The sequence below is a fragment of the Saimiri boliviensis genome, chromosome 2 (genome assembly GCF_048565385.1).
Source record: "Saimiri boliviensis isolate mSaiBol1 chromosome 2, mSaiBol1.pri, whole genome shotgun sequence".
NCBI lineage: Eukaryota > Metazoa > Chordata > Mammalia > Primates > Cebidae > Saimiri > Saimiri boliviensis.
This window is the reverse complement of record NC_133450.1, coordinates 129838371-129857658: the sequence shown is the minus strand read 5'-3', so window position 1 is coordinate 129857658 and position 19288 is coordinate 129838371. Positions and strand designations below refer to the sequence as shown.

Below are 19288 nucleotides of genomic sequence, written 5' to 3'. Positions count from 1 at the left end.
TACAGGCATGTGCCACCATGCCTGGCAATTACTTTTTTTGTATTTTTAGCAGAAATGGGTTTCACCGTGTTAGCCAGGCTGGTCTCAAACTCCTGACCTCAAGTGATTCACCCACCTCGGCCTCCCAAAGTGCTAGGATTACAGGCGTGACCCACTGCGCCCGGCCTGGTCCAGTTCTTCTATCACATCTGTCTTCCACTGGGGAACCTACAAATGCTCCAGTGGCAAACCAGGGACATGGCCAGAGTGACTCTCTGTGTCCTCCCCTCCCACACCCTGTCCATCCAAAACGACAGCCAAAGAAACATACAGTTATAAACACCTGGAGCATGCACTCCTTCCATGCATTCTTTCACATCTAACAAAACAAGCTTTCACTGGTATCAGATGTGTCTTTAGGACTAGCGGAGCATACAGGCATGCTGCCTCAACTTCCTTCCAGTGCTGATTTGCATGTTGGAGTCATTATGCCAAGACCATGGTGCTACTTTTCCATTTCCTTTTTCATAAAAAGGCCAACTAACTCACCCTGCTCTACCTCAAAAGCTTACTAACAACATCCACATGTGCTGGCCTTTCTGCTCGTCATGAAAACAGGGTGGAACATTTGCCAGCTGTAGGGATAACGGAGCTCCCCTGGAGGTGTGCCCACTGCCCTCATACCTCACTACAAATGGCTTAGTTCTTTTAATACTCTGAAAGGTGAGGAAAAAATAACTGACGGAAAAATCCCCTACACAAAAACCCCAACTCTGCGGGAAGGAGGGCGGGTCCCTGTGAATCATCCACCCCTCCTCCACGTGAAGGGCAGCACAGGTGAGTGATTTCTCATCTAAAGATGGCCAAGGTGGGAGGACTGCTTGACCAACTGAGCAGCATAGCAGGACCCCATCTATACAAGAAAAGAAAATAAAGATAGCCAGTAGAAAAGGACACGGCCCTGTGGAGATGGCTAAAGGAGGAAACTGTAGAACACAGGCGACAGGACTCCAGGCGGAGGTATGGGGAGAATGAGAAAGGAGGATAAGGCAGCAGGCAGGACAGGCAGTGTCCAGAGGGAACAGTCACAGCCTCCTGGGCAGGGAGGCTCCTGAGGCTGGAGCTTGGGCAGGAGGGAGACACAAGGGCTCGTCAGGAGGAATGTGGGGTGCACTGAATGCAGTCAGAGGCTGTGAAGGGTTTCTAGGGAAGGGCAGGAGACCACTTATGTTTCAAAGACCTCTCTGACAGCTGCATGGAGAAGGACCTGTAGAGAACTGGGGTGAAGTGGACAGATAAGTTAGGGGCCACTGGCATCAACAGAGGGCTTGCCTGGGCTGGGGACCAGGAACGTGGGAAAGCAGGAAGCAGAGATGAGCACCAAGGACAGACTGTGAGAGAATAAGAGGGACCAAGAAATGCTCCCCAGTCTTTTGGCAACTGGATGAGGGTAGGGAGAAATCAAGAGCTCCACCGGGGACAGGTTAGGTGTCATTCAAGCAAAAAACCCAGTGGCCCCAGTCATGCCCCATTCACTCCCTCTCAAGGCCTATGGACCAAACAGCTCCTCGTCCTGCAGGCCCAGGACTGCAAGCCCCTCTGAGACCAGCTAAGTGAAGTACTCCACTCTTGACTTGTCCCCAGCCCCACCAGGCCCCCTCTATTCTTCTGGAATCAGCACATGGACTTCGCTGTCTGTCTTCAAGGACTGTCTTAGAACACAGTCCTCATGACCACAGGGAGCTGCCCAGATCATCATTTCCTGCCATGTGCTGGCACGCAGGAGGGTGCCCAGCACATACAAAGGACGCAATAGTTGTTAAATAAACATGCAGGTCCGAAGCTGAAGCTCAAGTGGCAGCTTGGGCTAAAGGTCTAAGTTTGGGGAACTTGGGAACCACAGCTGGAAAATTATTTTATTTTTCTAATGGTATCTACTCAAAAATTCCCATTCTACTAACAGAAGTTTTGATATAAACTATTGCATCTTGGGAAGGGTTTATCCAGACTGGCTTGATGGACTTCCGGGCCTCCCTATGAGGCACTCTAGCCTCGAAGTGCCCTCTGCTGTCCAATGACTAAAGACTCAATTTCTGTAGAAAGTACCTCACCTTATAAAAACATAAAACCTTAACAGTCATACATTCACTAGAAATCAAGAAAAGAGTATCGCGAATGAACAACTTCCAAGCCAGGGTTTCTCAACCTCGGTACTACTGACATTCTGAACCAGAAAACTCTTTGTTGTGGGGGCGTGCTGAGCAAGGCAGGACGTTCACAGCATCCCTGACTCCACCCACCGACGGCAGCAGCATCCCCACCCCACTCCTGAAGGCTTCCAGACATTGCAAAATGCCCCCTGGGGACAAAACTGCACTGCCCCCGCCAACCAACTCCATCTCCGGATGCGAACCACTGTCCCAGACCAAGTGATCTTTCCACGTAACTATAACCAAGGAAACAGGAAGCAAATTTAGTTAAGTTTCAAACACTCATTTAAAAACTAGACCAAATGACATCCTCTAGTGAAACTAAAACAGGCATGTACACACAGAAACCATCCTAGTGAGGTTTCGGACCATGACATCAAAACATGCTGGCATTTCCTTTGAAGAGCCTGGGTCTAAACCGGACAATCTCTGGAAGGCTGCCTCTTGCTCTAGCTGAGAGAAGACTTGACTAACCTCTTCATTTCAACCGGACACAGGAAAATGCAGCCGGGCGGAGTGTTCTTTCCCCATGTAAAACTGGACAGAATCGCGGAGGCAGCTGCAGTCGAGGGCTCCCTGGTGCATCCCTGCTCATCGGCAGGGAAAACTCAACAGCAGTCTTGGGCCCCGAGGACTCAGCCACAGCAGCTGCCACGGAGGGCTTGGAGTCCGGCGGTGAGGCTCTACGCAAGGGGCCCCCAGCACCCCGCAATCCACACACCGAGGGCAGTGAGGGTCTCATCGGGACATTTTCTTCCACCTGCCACTGTCTTTATGCACATCGCTCTCCACAGAAAAGCGAGTAACTCTTACACACTTTAAATCACTTGAGACACTTTTAGTATCAGATTCCCACATCAGTTTACCACAGAGTTTTTGAGGTTTTAAGTTTTTCCTCCCCATCTAAGAAGAGCATACACTAGAAAAGCAGCATCCAGCAAATCTCCCCCGTGATGGGAACGGTGATGGGGTGTCCAGGGTGAAATGTCTGATAATCAGATCAAAACTAGTTGCCAATTATCTAAATTATCTAAACCAAAGGGCACCAAATATACACATAGAACAAATATATTCCACTAAGGGCCAAAAGGAAAGAAAACTGAAGACAAGTAATTAAGGCATTAACATGTGTCAATCACAATACAAATTCTTCTACATCCAAGAAGGTCAGAATCTTTCCCTGTGTTCCTCAAAATATGTTGGTATAGATGGGAACCACTGGCATATCTTACTGTCCTGGAGGATCAATTTTAGTGCACAGAAAGACTTTTAGAGGTTTACAAAATTAGAACATATATTATGCATTATATATCATACAGCAGAACTCCAAATTCATATGAATTTTAGATTAAAAGGACCACAAAAACCAGGTATTAAGAACAGGGCTGAGTGTGATGTCTCATGCCTGTAATTCCAGCACTTTGGGATGCTGGGGCAGGAGGACTGCTTGAGGCCAGGAGTTGGGAGATCAGCCTGAGCAATACAGCAAAATCCTGTCTCTGCAACAAAAAATACAAAAATTATCCAGTGAGGTGGCTTGCACCTGTAGTTCCAGCTATTTGGGAGGCTGAGGTGGAAGGATCACTTGAGCCTAGGAGGTTGATGCTCCTGTGAGCTGAGATCATGCCACTGCACTCCAGCCTGGACAACAGAGTGTGGTCTTATCTCAAAGAATAAAAAAAGAAAAGGCTGCTTCAGAATATTGCATTATTGGCCCTATGAAAGGGTCCAAGTCACACATCCAGTGTCCTCTGTCGCTATGGTGGCCTCACAGTGGAAAACTGGGACATAGTAATTATTCTCATCTGCTCTGCACCAAAAGCGGCCCAATTATTTTCCTAGCCAAGGTCAGTCATGGAACAAGGGACTCTGAAGAATGCTCCAGAGAACTGAAGATTCTAAGTCTCCACAGAGAAAAGGGAGTCTGTACAGACACATACAAGTCAAACACATGACTTCTCTCTCAAACTCCTGGGCTCAAGTGATCTTCTGGCCTCAGCCTCTCAAAGTGCTGGGATTACAGGCACCAGCCACTATACATGGCCCAACTTTTTCTTTTAGTCAGTTTCATAGGGTCACCTCCTTTAAGGCAAGAATTAAATCTTTGCATGTTTTTATGGTACATGCAGCAGTCATCAGATGCTTGCAAGCGAAGGACAGAGGCTGAGAGAGATCAGAAACCACAGAGTACAATTCTGTAAGCGAGCAGAACCGGCTACCAGCTCCAGCTCTGAGCCCAGCTCAGCAAGAATATTCCACTTCTGGCTGGGTGCAGGGTGCACACCTATAGTCCCAGCTACTCAGGAGGCTGAAGCAGGAGGATCACTTGAGCCCAGGAGCTTGGGTCCAGCCAAAGCAACAGAGTGAGACCCTGTCTCTTAAAAAAAAAAAGAAGAAGAAGAAGAAGAAGAAGAAGAAGAAGAAGAAGAAGAAGAAGAAGAAGAATATTCTCTTCTGGCCCACTTAACTTCCATTACAGTCCTCAACAACTCAAGCTGCTAAATTTTATTGAGCTTACTATGCTAAACGTTTTCCATCTCACACCTCCAGCGGGTAGGGGGTAGGCACCATTATCCCTATTTCTACGTGAAAGAACTGAGACATGCAGAAGTTAATTGTCCAAGACCCAGGGTCACTCAGACCAGGCGGCCTGCCTCCAGCGCTCAGCACTTAGCCACCATCTCACCTCAAGCTGCCTCCTTCTGTGCACCATCTGGGTGAAAAGAAAAACAAGAAGCTGAGAGCTGACATTCCAAGACCATAATTCTAAGGAACACATCCTTCATGCCCAAAAAGGATCCCACCCCTTCTATAAAAAGCCTGCCAAGAGGCCAAGCCAGGAGCATAAGCCACTGATAGGGCTGTGTCTCCACCCAAATCTCCTCTTGAATTACAGTTTCCATAATCCCCACATGTCATGGGAGGAACCTCGGGGGAGGTAATTGGATCACAGGGGCAGTTTCCCCCATCCTGTTCTCGTGATGGTGAGTTCTCACAAGATCTGATGGTTTTATAGGAGGCTTTTCCCTCTTTGCTCAGCACTTCTCCTTCCTGCCACCATGTGAAGAAGGATGTGTTTACTCCCCCTTCCACCATGATTGTAAGATTCCTGAGGCCTCCCCAGCCATGCTAAACTGTGAGTCAATTAAACCTTGTTTCTTTTTTTTTTTCTTTTTTTTTTTTTTTTTTGAGACGGAGTTTCACTTTTGTTACCCAGGCTGTAGTGCAATGGCGCGATCTCGGCTCACCGCAACCTCCACCTCCTGGGTTCAGGCAATTCTCCTGCCTCAGCCTCCCAAGTAGCTGGGATTACAGGCACCTGCCACCATGCCCAGCTAATTTTTTGTATTTTTAGTAGAGACGGGGTTTCACCATGTTGACCAGGATGGTCTCGATCTCTTGACCTCACAATCCACTCGCCTCGGCCTCCCAAAGTGCTCACTAAAACCTCTACCTCCCAGGTTCCAGCCATTCTCCTGCGTCAGCCTCCCAAGTAGCTGAAATTACAGGCACCTGCCACCATGCCCAGCTAATTTTTTTGTATTTTTAATAGAGACGGGGTTTCACCCATCTTGGCCAGGCTGGTCTCTAACTCCTGACCTCATGATCCACCCGCCTCAGCCTTCCAAAGTGCTGGGATTACAGGTGTGAGCCCCCACGTCCAGCCTCGGCTATTTCTTCACAGCAACATCAGAATGGACTAATACAGCCACCTTCTAACACAGCTTCTCCTGTTGGCTTGAAATGTCTTTAAATGGTTTCTAAAAAACAAAACAAAACAAAACACAAAAGACTGAGTCCAGGTGCAATGGCTCATGCCTGCAATCCCAGCACTTGCATTTTGGGAGCCAAGGTAGGAGGATCACTAGGAAGGAGTTCAAGACCAGCGTGGGCTACACAGTAAGACTCCATCTCAAAAAAAACAAAAAACAAACAAACAAAAAAAACACTTTTTTTGGGAATCTGACATGGGAGAATCACTTGAGGCCAGGAAATCAAGGCAGCAGTCAGCTGTGATTGTACCACTGCACTCCAGCCTGGACGACAGAAACACTGTCTCAAAACGAAAAAAGAAAAATAGCTGCATTTGTTGGGTGTCTGCTAACTGCCAAGAGTTTTCTACACATACTGACATACTAACATGGCACATACGGACCTACCTATAAGCTGGGTATCTACAGCACCACAATCCTTATACGAAACTGAGGCCAGATGTGTTTCAGAGTTCAGAATTTTTTTAATTTTAGAAAGGAAATATTGTAGGTATATATTATATACTATGTAACCCTCCCAGGGAAGTCTGGGGCAGTACCCATAAGAAAACACACTAATTCCCTGGGCATGGTGGCTTATGCCTATAATTTCAGCACTTTGGGAGGCCAAGGTGGGAGGATTACTTGAGTCTCGGAGTCTGAGACCAGCCTGCATAACAAAGTGAGAATCCTTTCTCTATAAAATATTAAATTAAAAAATCAGCTGGCTGTGGTGACACGAGCCTGTAGTCCTTGCTACGTGACAGGCTGAGGTGGGAAGATCACTTGAGCTCTGAAGTTCGAAGCTGCAGAGAGCTTTGATCACGTCACTGATTCCAGCCTGGGCAACAGAGCAAGACTCTGTCTCAAAACAAAAGAAAAAGAAAAGGAAACATGCTAATAGTCTGTGGTAAAATAATAAAATATTCATATTAAGCAAAATAGAGATCATAAATAGCCTCCCGTAAGTTCAGGTCAAGTGGCACCAAATCAATACAAAGCATTCCATTTTTCAGAGGCTCTCGGGTTTCAGCATTGTGGCTGAGGAATTGGGGCCTGCACTATCATACTCGCTTTATGTGCTGCTGTCCTGGCTCAGAAAGGCCAAGTAACTTGGTCAAGTTCACGCCTCTGGGAAAGAAGAAAGAAAGGCAAGGTAAGAACTCCGACTCTCTCAGCCAAAGCCTGCACGGTGCTTCTCACACTTAAGTGAATGCGACAATCCCCTAATAGCCTTGAGGAGAGCAGACTGTGAGTCAGCAGGTCTGAGGCAGAGCCTGGGAGCCTGCATTCCTAAAGCACGGGGGCCCTTGGAGGGGAAGGAAGCGTGCTGCTTCCACTAGACCGGAGGCTCCTAGTCCAGCAGGGCATCAGAACCCCAGGAGCTCCTTAAAACTCCCTCCCAATCTGCATTCCCAGGGTCTTCACTGATAGAAATGGTATGGGGTGGTGGCCTCAGTTGTTCCAGTCATCTCTAGTAGGCCATCAAGAGAAATAAACCACTAATAAAGTAAGACTCTGAGAAGGCAGCCTACAAGCCCAGTCAGGAGTTCCCCTTGGAGTCCCTACTTTCCATCAAAGGAGTCTGGGAAGATTCCAGCAATGACCACAAAATGTTATTAAATTCCTCAGAGACAAAATACCCCAGCCATTCTAGGTTCTGGGGATCACAGCATTTTTTTTACCCTCCCTTGGAATCAACAAAATCCTACACATACCACACTAAAGGCCAAGTTCTGGAGGACAACCACAAATAAATGTGAAAACTATCGCTGCCTGGCAGCTGACAGAAGCAAATACTTAGCAGAAGACTATGAGACAAGAAGTGCTCAGCTGGGCGCGGTAGCCCGGCCTGTAATTCCAGTACTTTGGGAGGCTGAGGCATGCGGATCCCTTGAGGCTAGGAGTTCGAGACCAGCCTGGCCAACATGGAGAAACCCCATCTGTACTAAAAATACAAAAATTAGCCAGGCATGGTGGCGTATGTCTGTAGTCTGAGCTACACGAGAGGCTGAGGCAGGGGAATTGCTTGAAGCTGGGAGGTGGAGGTTGCAGTGAGCCAAGATTGCACTGCTGCATTCTAGCCTGACCGACAGAGAGAGACTCTGCCTCAAAAATAAAACAAAACAAAACAAAACAACAAGAAAAGAAGTGCTAACACTTGGACTGGAACTGGGCTACACTATGGGAATTAATTCATGAACTGAGTGGAATCCGCACACGCCCATCAAACTGTGGATTCTGAATTATGCTCATGAGATGCTAAGATGGAAAGGGACATGAGTGGTCGTGCAGCTGGTTCCTCCCTCTGTGTAAACTCTCAGCAGCTCCTCTGATGTCTGCTAAGCTCTGCCTGAACGTGCCGGTCATGAGAAGGACTCTGAGCAGGGCTTCCACAGCACTCATCTCCCCCAGCGACACTAGACTCTTCATTCTGCTTTCAGTAGTCCAGATCAGCCACTGCCTGTCACACTCAGTCTCAGGCCACGTCTGATATGACAGGTATGTACCCCAGCCCGGTCACCACCCTAATGCTGGTTCTCTACAGAATCTCATTTGGTTAAATTCCTCATGAAAACTGAACAAGAGTCCTATTCTGAACCTGAGTATTAGCTTTCGTTAATTTACTCACCCTGTAATTTACCCCCTTCTTTGTTCTATTGCCTCCTTCATAATGTCATGTTCCAGCCTGAACTTAGCAGTCTGAGTTTCTGAAGAACAGAGTGCCTCACGGAGCATTTTTATACATTTACCTGGCACTGTAACAGCAGGACTGGCATCCATGAAGTGCATTACAAAGGTCTGCTGAGGCCAGGTACAGTGGTCATGCCTGTAATCCCAGCCCTTTGGGAAGCTGAGGCAAGAGGATCGCCCAAACACAGGAATTTCAGACCAGCCTGGACAACATAGAGAGGCTCCATCTCTACAAAAAAAAAAAAAAAATTTTTTTTTAAATTTTTGAGACAGGGTCTCACTCTGTCACCCAGGCTGGAGTACAGTGGTGTGATCTTGGCTCCCAGGTTCCAGCTGTCTTCCCACCTCAGCTTCCTGGGTAGCTGGAACTACAGGCGCATGCCACCACACCTGGCTAATTTTTGTATCTGTTTTGTAAAGATGAAGTTTTGCCATGTTGTCCATGCTGGTCTCAAACTCCTGCACTCAAGCAATCTGCTCTCCTTAGCCTCCCAAAGTGCTGGGATTGCAGGTGTGAGTTACCACATCTGGCCCAAAAAATGTTTTAAACTTAGCCAGGTGTGAGGATCACTTGAGACTGGGAGGCGGAGGCTGCAGTGAGCTGTGATCATGCTACTACACTCCAACCTAACAACAGAGCAAGACCCAGTCTCAAAAGCAAAAAAGGTTTGCTGAACTAAGCTGGATATTTGGTCAGTGCTCACTTCAATGTTGTTTTTCTTTGTATACTTAGCACAAACACATGAAGACACACTGAGTCCCTAAGCTTAGCCAGGCACGTGGTAGTTAAATACATGCTGCACTAGGGAACGTTTGGTGGACATCGCCCGTCCTCTCTTTCCCGACTGAAAGATACAAACAAGTGCCTTTAAAAATGCCAGTTTTCATTTTTATGGTAAGCTAAATTTTAAAAGCTGATTATTTTATTTTCACAACAACTATTATCCCCATAATGCCATGCAAGGAGACAAGGCTTTCCATGGGAGGAGGCCAAGAGATTCAATGACTTGCCAAAGGTCACAAAGACAGACGGGACTAGACCACTGGTCTCTAACTCCTCCTGGAACCTTGTCCTTCTACCGCAGGTTTCCACAGGAGGGAAGCCACTTCTCCTCTCCTCCTGCCTCTGGCTCACCAACAGATAATCTCCATGCTTCCCACCATTCTGTACACTCCAGAAACATTTACATTAGTAGTATTACATGTAAAAGAGCAGAATGTCAAAGCCTGATGAGACCTTATCATATACAGAATTGCGGACCCTATGAAGATGCCTCTCAGACCACTTTTTTCAGGTTGAACTATAACTTACATGCTTCACTCCAAGCGTAAGTGACTAAAATATAAAGCAGTTTCTAAGAACCTTAAGACAGTATGAAAAGGGGTAACTATATCAATTCATCTTAACACAAGGCAGTGTCTATTTTATAAGATGCAGAACAGAGAAAGGAGAAGGCCAAGGGCACGTTTTAACTGTGTGAATGACACTGTCCCCACCCTTGCCCACTACCCTCCCCAGGCCTCAAGTCTCATTGCCCTTCTTTGGCCCCCATGCTGGTCACCCCCAGGCCACAGCCACTACATTCTGGCAGAAAGAATCCTGAAGGCAATGGTGAATGAGAAAGTAGGTAGTACCTAAGGAAGCAAGCCCAAAGGCTCACAGAGAGCAATGATTCTGTCCCTTTCGCTATGTTAAAGGCCAGCATACTTTCAGAATTCAAAATAACAGAAAGAGGAGCAGGCACCCCTATTCAAACATAAACATAACACTTTACCTTCCTAAGAGACCTCAGACCATGCAGACCAGACGTCTTGGCCTCGGGAATTATGGGAGGAGAAGCAGGGGCACTCAGGCCTCTGCAATTCCAGGCAGCAGCCAGTCATTCCAGGGCATTGACCAGGGGCTATCTGGCGAAACTCTATCAACCTGTGTTTTTCCTCTGCTTTCAACCCATTACAAGAATCACCAACACAGAAGAATTCTGTGAACAAAGCTGTTGGGAGTTCAGTTGCCAAGGCTATTCGCCCCCATCCCCACTTCAGACACCAACTGCAATTCCAGGCCTCTGGAACTTCTGGCCCACCAGCTTCAAGTTGGGGTTCCCACAAGCCCTCTTCGGATTTGATTAATTTGGAGTGGCTCATAGGACTAAGGAAACTCAGGGAAATATGTACCTGCACTTACAGGTATATCATGGAGGGTACTGCAGAAGACACAGATGAAGAGACACAAAGGGGGAGGTATGAGGCAGGGGAGGGAGCTTCCATGCCCTCCCTTGGGCCATCTTCCAGAAATTTCTACATGTTCTACCATTTGGAAGCTCTCAAATGCTGTCCTTGAGTTTTTGTTTGTTTTTGAGACACTCTTGCTCTGTCGCCCAGGTGGGAGTACAATGGTGTGATCTCAGCTCACTGCAACCTCCACCTCCTGGGTTCAAGCGATTCTCCTGTCTCAGCCTCCTGAGAGGCTGAGATTACAGGCACCTGACACCACACGCGGACAATTTTTGTATTTTTAGTAGAGACAGGGTTTCACCATGTTGGCTAGGCTGGTCTCAAACTCCTGACCTCAAATGATCCACCTGCCTCTGCCTCCCAAAGTTCTGGGATTACAGGTGTGAACCACCATATCTAGCCTCTCCTTGAGTTTTTTTTTTTTTTTTTGAGACGGAGTTTCGCTCTTGTTACCCAGGCTGGAGTGCAATGGCGCGATTTCGGCTCCCCACAACCTCCGCCTCCTGGGCTCAGGCAATTCTCCTGCCTCAGCCTCCTGAGTAGCTGGGATTACAGGCACGCGCCACCACGCCCAGCTAATTTTTTGTATTTTTGATAGAGACGGGGTTTCACCATGTTGACCAGGATGGTCTCGATCTCTCGACCTTGTGATCCACCCGCCTCGGCCTCCCAAAGTGCTGGGATTACAGGCTTGAGCCACCACGCCCGGCCTCTCCTTGAGTTTTTATGGAGGCTTCATTACATAGGCATGATTTACAACCATATAGAAATGTTTTTGGACAAAAAACCATGATCTAAAACCAAGGCCTGTCTGTGCAGACTTTTCTTGGCCTCCCTGTGCAGCATTCCTTCCTCTAGGGAATGGGGTAGGTCCCTCTCTGGAATAAGGGTCTTCTGACTCACAATCAGATTCGAGTCCTGCCTTGGCAGCTGAAAGGAGGCAAGACATCCAACATTATAGCAAAAGACTGTAACAAGGGCTATGGGACTTATAAGCCAGAATCAATGGCTAAAAATCTATACACATACACATACGCATACATACACATATACACATACACATACATATACATATATCCTAACACCACAGTAGCTCACTCTCCTCATTCATGCCTCCGTTGCACAGAAGATCAGGTTTCCAGGAATGATTTATTTGGGAGTAAAGGAAGGTTAGGCCTGGGAAACACAGGATTAGGTGGCTTCCCAGCCAGAGATGTTGAGGTTCTCCATACAGGTACAAGCAAGTGGCACTTGTGGAACACAGGCAGACACAGCTCCTCCTTCATTAATCCCAATACACTGGGACTCCACTGGAGCCAAACATACAGATTTCTGTTTCATTATCTAAATCCACTCCCTCACTTCTCTGTGACCTCATCATGTTTGCTTGGCTCAAACAGTGTTGCAACAATCAGCTGAGACAGGCCAGGAAGGCAGGGTTTCTATGTTAGAGTGCATACATACACACCTCTGCACATACACTCATCTGTACACAGTCAAATTATCCCACACTTTTCTACATAAAATAGCCGTAACTTTATTCTAATAAGTCTCTAGGGGATTTATTAGAATGATCTAGGGTAAACAAAAGGAAATGTAGGATATATAGGCTTACTAATGTTTTCTCAATGAAGCTTTTTTTCAGAACAGAGAGAAATATTTAAAACTCCACAATATTCTTTAAAATAAAAACGAAGGTTTAAACTTATTTATTTATTTTGAGACGGAGTCTCACTCTTGTTGCCAGGCTAGAGTGCAATGACTGGATCTCGGCTCACTGCAACCTCCACCTCCTGGGTTCAAGTGATTCTCCGGCCTCAGCCACCTGAGTAGCTAGGATTACAGGAATGTGCCACCACACCTGGCTAATTTTTTGGTATTTTTAGCAGAGACAAGGTTTCACCATGTGGGCCAGGCTGGTCTCAAACTCCTGACCTCAGGTGATCCATCCGCCTCAGCCTCCCAAAGTGCTGGGATTACTGGCGTGAGCCACCACGCCCAGCCTCAACTAATTTTTTAAATGAATTAGTAATAGTAAGAAAAAAATGTATAGACCCAAAGTTGTACTTGAAAAAACTTGACAAATGCATGAAGGATGGCTACTAAGTAAAACATGCATTTTAGAGGCAATTATGAATAGGTATACTCCAAAAGTTTATTAGAAATTATTGATTCAGGGCCGGGCGCAGTGGCTCAAGCCTGTAATCCCAGCACTTTGGGAGGCCGAGGCGGGTGGATCACGAGGTCAAGAGATCGAGACCATCCTAGTCAACATGGTGAAACCCCGTCTCTACTAAAAATACAAAAAATTAGCTGGGCATGGTGGCGCGTGCCTGTAATCCCAGCTACTCAGGAGGCTGAGGCAGGAGAATTGCCTGAACCCAGGAGGCGGAGGTTGTGGTGAGCCGAGATCGCACCATTGCACTCCAGCCTGGGTAACAAGAGCGAAAATCCATCTCAAAAAAAAAAAGAAACTATTGATTCAGAACACAGAATGTACTTTCTCACTGAAAATGAGTAATGCACAACAAACTGGCATTTTAGCCCACAATAAGTTTTCCAATGGGTATCTAACATGTATCACTGAGAGCACTATGGAATCTAGCCACCACATGTATACTGGATTAAAGACAAACACAAATTCTTTGACCCTCCTTTCATCAAGATGTAGGGTCCATGTCCCCTCTCCTCAAATATGTGAGGGCTCTGTGTCTTTTTAAAACATGGCAGGAAAAATGCTACACTGATATCCAAGCCCAGGCTTAAAAGACTGGCAGCTCCAGACTGGGCTCACACCTGTAATCCCAACACTTTGAGAGGCCAAGGTAGGAGGATCATTTGAACACAGGAGTTCAAGACTGGCCTGGGCAACATAGCAAGATGTTGTCTCTACAGAAAATTAAAAAATAAGAAATTAGCCACACTTGGTGGCATGCACTTGTAATCCCAGCTACTTGGGGAGGCTGGGCTGGGAGGATCACTTCTGCCCAGGCATTTGAGGCTGCAATGAGTTATGATGGTACCACTGTACTCAGACTGGTCAACAAGTGAGACCCTATCTCAAAAGAAAAAAAGGGAGAGAGACTGGCAGTTTCCACTTCCTCTCCCAGAACACTCAATCAAGGAGTTCTGAGTTGTCATGTAAGAAGTACAACCACCGGGCCGGGCGCGGTGGCTCAAGCCTGTAATCCCAGCACTTTGGGAGGCCAAGGCGGGTGGATAACAAGGTCAAGAGATCGAGACCATCCTGGTCAACATGGTGAAACCCTGTCTCTACTAAAAATACAAAAAATTAGCTGGGCATGGTGGCACATGCCTGTAATCCCAGCTACTAAGGAGGCTGAGGCAGGAGAATTGCCTGAACCCAGGAGGCGGAGGTTGCGGTGAGCCGAGATTGCGCCATCGCACTCCAGCCTGTGTAACAAGAGCGAAACTCCGTCTCAAAAAAAAAAAAAAAGAAGTACAACCACCTTAGGAGAAAAGCCATCTGCAGAGACCCAGAGAGCACAAGGAGAGGGAGGATCCCCTGAGCCTGGCCTTCCAACCTTCCAAGCATCTTTGCACAGCCATCTTGGACCCTCAGGACTAGACCAGCCAACAGATGAATACCAATAAATCACCTCCATCAATGCCACATGGAGCAGAAGAATCACCCAGCTGAGCCCTACTTGATGAGCCCACAGAACCATAAGATGTAATGGTCGATTACTGTTTAAGTCACTGATGTTCACAGTGGTTTCTTACTCAGTAACCATTATCCGGAACAATCTGTGGCTTTTTCAGGAAATGAAAGAAGCACATCTCTTTCCTGCCCTGGCATCAGGAATAGAGTTCCCTTCCCTGATGTTGCACTGGTGGTGTGCTGTCAGCCATGATCTTCCCCAGCTATCAGCTGTTAAGGGTACCTCCTTTGCTTAGACCTGGCACTAAAACATGAATCTATCTGTGTTCAGAAAAGGGAAGGTACACAGTATGATCATCATCATCCTGGCCAGAGAAGTTAAGGTTGTCTGCTTGGAAACCCTCCTAGAATTTTCTGAGTTAGGAAAGGGCAGGTTTCAAAATTCTGAAGAAACATGATTCAGTCAAAATATGACTGGGGGCTGGAAGCAGTGGCTCACACTTGTAACCCCAGTACTTTGGGAGGCTGAGGCAAGAGGCTCACTTGAGGCCTGGAGTTGAAGACCAGCCTGGGCAGCATACTGAGACCTCATCTGTACAAAATAATGAACAAAACTTGCTGGGTATGGTGGCATGTGCCTGGAGTCCCAGCTTCTAAGGCAGCTGGGTGGGAGGACCACTTGAGTACAGGAGGCTGAGGCTGCATAAGATTGTGCCACTAGCCGGGCGCGGTGGCTCAAGCCTGTAATCCCAGCACTTTGGGAGGCCGAGGCGGGTGGATCACGAGGTCGAGAGATCGAGACCATCCTGGTCAACATGGTGAAACCCCATCTCTACTAAAAATACAAAAAATTAGCTGGGCATGGTGGTGCGTGCCTGTAATCCCAGCTACTCAGGAGGCTGAGGCAGGAGAATTGCCTGAGCCCAGGAGGCGGAGGTTGCGGTGAGCCGAGATCGCGCCATTGCACTCCAGCCTGGGTAACAAGAGCGAAACTCCGTCTCAAAAAAAAAAAAAAAAAAAAAAAGATTGTGCCACTGCACTCCAACCTGGGCAACAGAGTAAAACCCTGCCTCAAAAAAAGATTGGTTCCCAGATACCAAAGTCAAAGATACAACAAGTAAAGAAAACTACAGGCCAGGTGTGGTGGCTCATGCCTGTAAACCGAGCACTTTGGGAGGTCAAGGCAGGCGAATCACATGAGACCAGAGGTTCGAGACCAGCCTGGCCAACATGGCAAATCCCTGTCTTTACTAAAAATACAAAAAGTAGCTGGGCATGACGGTGCATGTCTGTAATCCCAGGTACTGGGAGGCTGAGGTTGCAGTGAGACAAGACCGTGCCACTGCACTCCAGCCTGGGTGACAAAGGAAGACTCTGTCTCAAAAATGAAAAGAAAACTGTACAGACTAATATTCCTAATGGACTAATATTCCTAATGAACACAGACGCAAGAAGCTTCAACAAAACAGCAGCAAACTCCATCCAACAACATATTAAAAGGATTATATACCATGACAAAGTGAGATTTATCCCAGGAATGCAAGGGTGATTCAACATACAAAAAAAATCAATATAATACACTACATTAATAAAACAATGACAAAAAGATCATCTCAGAAGATGCACAAAAAGCATTTGACAAAATTCAACAACGTTTCATTTAAAGAAAAAGTCAGTGGCCAGGTACAGTGGCTCACACCTGTAATCCCAGCATTTTGGGAGTCTGAGGCAGGAGGACTACTTGAGGCCAGGAGTTTGAGATCAGCCTAGGTAACATAGCACGACCTTATCTCTTAAAAAAATAATAATAATAATCAACTGGGCATATTGGTGCACACCTGTAATCCGAACTATTTGGTAGGCTGAGGCAGGAGAATTGCTCAAGTTCAGGAATTTGATACCAACCTGGGCAGCATAGCAAGACCATGTCTCCACGAAAATTTTAAAAATTAGCAGAGTGTGGTGGCTTGCACCTGTAGTAGTGCCAGCTACCTGGAAGGAGCATTGCTTGAGCCTGGGAGTTCAAGAAGGCAGTCAGCTATGATCGCATCACTGCACTCAGCCTGGGCAAAAGAATGAGACTTGGTCGAAAAAAAAAAGGCACTTTGGGAGGCCAAGGTGGGCTGACTGCTCAGGAGTCTGAGGCTAGCCTGGGCAACATGGCAAAACCCATCTCTACCAAAAATACAAAAAATTAGCAGGGCATCATGGCATGTGCCTGTGGTCCCAGTTATTCAGGAGGCTGAGGTGAAAGGATCGCTTGAGCCTGGGAGGCAGAGGTTGCCGTGAGCCATGATTGCACTACTGCACTCCAGCTTGGGTGACAGTGCAAGATGCTAAAAAAAAGAAAGGAAGAAAAGAAGGAAGAAAGGAAGGAAGGAAAGAAGGAAGAAAGGAAGGAAGGAAGGAAGGCAGGCAGGCAGGCAGGCAGGCAGGCAGCAGGCAAGAAGGCAGGCAAGCAGGAAAAACAAAACACAGCTAACTTTGTGATCAATGGTGAAAAGCTTCCCCTAAGATCAGGAACAATATGAAGATGGTTACTTTCACCACTGTTACTCAACATTGTACTAACATATGTCTTAGCCAGAGCAATCAGACAAGAAAAAGAAATAAAAGGCATTCAAATAAGAAAGAAAAGGTAAACTATATATGCAGGTGACATGATTCTGTATAAAGAAATCCCACAGAACCTACAAAATAACTACTAGAGGTAATACATTCAACAACATTGTAGGGCTTAAGACCAATATAAAAAAATCAGTTGTTTCAATACACCAGTAATGAGTAATTCAAATAAAAAAGATAAGAAAACAATTTCATTTACAATAGAACCCTCAAGAATAAAGCACCCAGAAATAAATTAATCCAAAGAGATTAATGATTTGTATATTAAAACAACAAAATATTGCTGAAAGAAATAAAGAAGAAATACCTGAATGAAAACACATCCCATGCTTATGGATTGGAAGACAGTATTGTTAAGATTGCAACCTCCCAAAACAATCTACAGAATCAATGCCTTCCGTATTAAAATTCCAATGACCTTTTTTGCAGAAATGAAAAAGCTGACATTCAAATTCATATAAAATTGCAACTGGCTCAAAATAGTCAAAACAATACAGAAAATGAAAAAGTTGGGAGCCTCATACTTCCCAAACTTACTACATCAAAACTTACTACAAACCTTCAGTAATCATAACAGTATGTGATATGGTTTGGCTGTGTCCCTACCCAAATCTCATCTTCGAACTGTAGCTCCTATAATTCCCACATGTTGTGGGAAGGGACAGAGGGAGGTAATTGAATCATGGAAACAGGTTTTTCCTGTGCTGTTCTCGTGATAGTAAGTCTCACAAGATCTGAAAAGTGCAGTTTATAAACACAGTGAGATAGTAAATCTCACAAGATCTGATGGTTTTATAAAGTGCAGTTCCCCTGCACACATTCTCCTACCTGCTGCCATGTATGGCAGTAACATGACATAACATGCCTTTGTTCCTCCTTTGCCTTCCACCACGATTGTGTGGCCTCCCCAGCCATGTGAAACTATGATTCATTAATCCTCTTTTTCTTTATAAATTACCTAGTCTTGGGTATGTCTTAATTAGCAGCATGATAACTAACTAATATAGTGTGGTACTGATGTATCAGACATGCAGAGCAACAGAACAGAACTGAGAGTCCAGAAATAAATGCAAATATCTATGGCCAATTTATTTTTAACAAGGGTGCCAAGACCATTCAATAGAGGAAGAACAGTGTTTTCAATAAATAGTGCTGAGAAAACTAAATCAAAACATTCAAAAGAATGAATTGGGACTCCTATCTCATTCCACATCCAAAAATTAACTCAAATGGATTAAAGACCTAAAGGTAAGAACTAAAACAATAAGACTGAGAAGAGGCTGAGTGCAGTAGCTCATGCCTATAATCCCAACACTATGGGAGGCTGAGGTGGGTGGATCACTTGAGGCCAGGAGTTCTAAACCAGCCTGGGCAATATGGCAAAACCTCATCTCCACTAAAAATACAAAAATTAGCCAGGCGTGGTGGTGCACACCTAGAGTCCCAGTTACTCAGGAGGCTGAGGCACAAGAATTTCTGGAACCCAGGAGGTGGAGGTTGCGGTGAGCCAAGATTATGTCACTGCACTCCAGCCTGGGCAACAGAGTGAGACTCTGTTTCAAAAAAAAATAAAATAAAAAATAAAAGAGTTTAACATCCAGAATATATAAAGAACTTACAACTCAACAGACATCATTCCCCTCAAAAAATATACAAATGGCCAAGAGTCACACAAAAAGACATTCTATATCTTTGCTCATCAAGAAAATACAAACCCAAACCACAATTTGATACCGCTTTACACTAACTAGAATAGCTTTAATCAAAAATGCATACATACACACACACACACACACACACACACACACACACTCCTTTTGTAGTTCATTAAATGTGATTGAGTATTCAAATGCATGTGTGAGGGGCGCTGTGGCTCAAGCCTGTAATCCCAGCACTTTGGGAGGCCGAGGCAGGTGGATCACGAGGTCAAGAGATCGAGACCATCCTGGTCAACATGGTGAAACCCCGTCTCTACTAAAAATACAAAAAAAAAAAAAAAAAATTAGCTGGGCATGGTGGCGCGTGCCTGTAATCCCAGCTACTCAGGAGGCTGAGGCAGGAGAACTGCCTGAACCCAGGTGGCGGAGGTTGCAGTGAGCCAAGATCACACCATTGCACTCCAGCCTGGGTAACAAGAGTGAAACTCTGTCTCAAAAAAAAAAAAAAAAATG

General features: G+C 46.0%; 1 protein-coding gene across 6 annotated transcripts in view; it reads right to left on the bottom strand.

Moving 5' to 3' along the window:
• The window catches only part of TRAF3 (TNF receptor associated factor 3), a 133988-nt gene that overhangs the window by 100886 nt on the left and 13814 nt on the right, over window positions 1–19288 (bottom strand). For 2 of the 6 annotated variants that reach the window (XM_074394334.1, XM_074394339.1), the window contains exon 1: window positions 8695–15328. The exons of 3 other annotated variants lie outside the window; for them this stretch is intronic. The gene's annotated coding sequence lies outside the window, so the exon portion shown is untranslated. Of the gene's footprint in view, window positions 1–8694; window positions 15329–19288 lie in introns of those variants that run through there. One more of the 6 variants, XM_074394336.1, reaches the window with a different exon arrangement.